The sequence below is a fragment of the Thermobia domestica genome, chromosome 7 (assembly GCF_964235325.1).
Source record: "Thermobia domestica chromosome 7, izTheDome1.hap1.1, whole genome shotgun sequence".
Lineage (NCBI taxonomy): Eukaryota > Metazoa > Arthropoda > Insecta > Zygentoma > Lepismatidae > Thermobia > Thermobia domestica.
The window spans coordinates 267548805-267550644 of record NC_137460.1 but is presented as its reverse complement, the minus strand read 5'-3'; positions in this window follow the sequence as shown (position 1 = coordinate 267550644).

Genomic DNA, 1840 nt, shown 5'->3' with positions numbered 1-1840 from the left:
GGGACCCATTTTAAAACAAAATTTTCTTACTACATATACGATACGAACATGAAATTGTAAATGAAGTATCAAACAGATTCACTAAATTACATAAATAAAACAGCACACAAAAGGAAATAAAACAAGAGTCGTGGGCCCATTTTAGTAAAAATATGTCTGCTATTAGGGGCCCTAGAGATAATATTTATTTGTATGGTTTTGAGATTTGTCAATATTGTCCCCTTAATTAATTTGTCATGTATGTAACAAGCCCAGAGGTGTGACTAACGTCCCCGCAGACCTTGTCGTACTTGAGTCCCACAGGGTCCAGGGTGGTCATAAAGAGTAAGAGAAAGATGAAAAGAAGGGGCCCAAGAATTAGAAAAACAACTTTTCTAGCGGACCCAAATACGCGTATTAATGCTTGCCCCCCAGAAAAATCTAAGTTAGGGAGGCGCTGCTTGGATCCTCCCAAACCCTGCACCCCTCCGCCATGAATGGAGTTAGGAATTGTCTGCACGGGAAGACCTTCTGGTCAGTGTCGGACCTGTGGAACACATTCTACACAAACGTGGAGTTAGCATATAGGTGGCATTTTATTTTTTGTCAAAAATTTGGGTGCAACCCCGCCCTCCCAACAAAAAATTGTGTGCGTGCCCGGTAGATATTATTATTATTTCTTCTCGAGTTCGAAACAACATTAAGTTGTAGGGCCATGTCTCATACAGCTTCGGTGATAGAAAGGAATATGAAACTCCTAATCAAATTTCGTTATAAACTGATTTTTGCGAGGTTGCACTACTGTATATAACATATGGAGACTTAATTTTGATCAACAAAGCCCTCAACGTTTAAATCAAACAACCATACCGATATTAATTCATTCTGAAGAATCTCAGTATATACACTGGATACGTTAAATTGAATTAATAATTTACTTCTTATGTAATATCTTGTTATTTGCTTATCCTTTGTAAAGTGTGATCTCTGATTCAAAAAGTGAGCTCAGAAATTGGCTATGTTTTAAACTTAATACAAATTTTCATACGACAACTTAGCATGACATTTAATAACAACTGGTGCAATAAATCTATATCTAATCATTTAGTTTTCACATAATACATTATTGACACACGTATCCAAATTCACACAAAGTTGGCTTACGATTTTAAAAGCAACAACAGAATAGCATACTATAAAACATCTTGCGCTCGCTTTTGCCTTTGGCAGTGTTGATACACTGATATTGCGATTAAAAAGAAGCCGAAGCTAAATCGTGGAAGATTTATATGAATTACTGGTATTCATAAAACTTTCAGCAATTGTTCCGGTAGTTATTAATTTGTATTTTTTTTCTTCTATTTCTTGAAATTTTCTCTGAAATATGATTGAATATCTAAAAAGAAGCTGCAGCTGAAACATGTCGCATTACCAGGTTCTTTCAGCGAGCGAGAACCCCACGCAGCCACATGCGCGCGCCACTTTCAAGTAGGAGCTCCACTGACTTGTTCAGCCGCGTTGAGACAGATTTCGTGATGTCTCTCTGTGGCCTGTTTGACGGCGACAGAACTTTAATTTCCCAGTTTTGACAATTAAAAATATTTACAAATTAGATTCTACCACTATTGCTATTAACCAACCTAGCACGGACTCTATTATTTCTATATTTTTCTACAACATGAAATGTATATTGATTCTTATTAATTAAGAAATTCTAAAACTATCTTCTTTTAATTTGAAAGGGTAGACAGTGTCTGAGTGTCTTATAGCACATTACGCCACTTCGCTCCTCTACATTTTGTCGTCCTCCTGGCTGCTCTTGCAGTGACGTCATGTCACCAGCCAATCAGCGTCCCTTTAC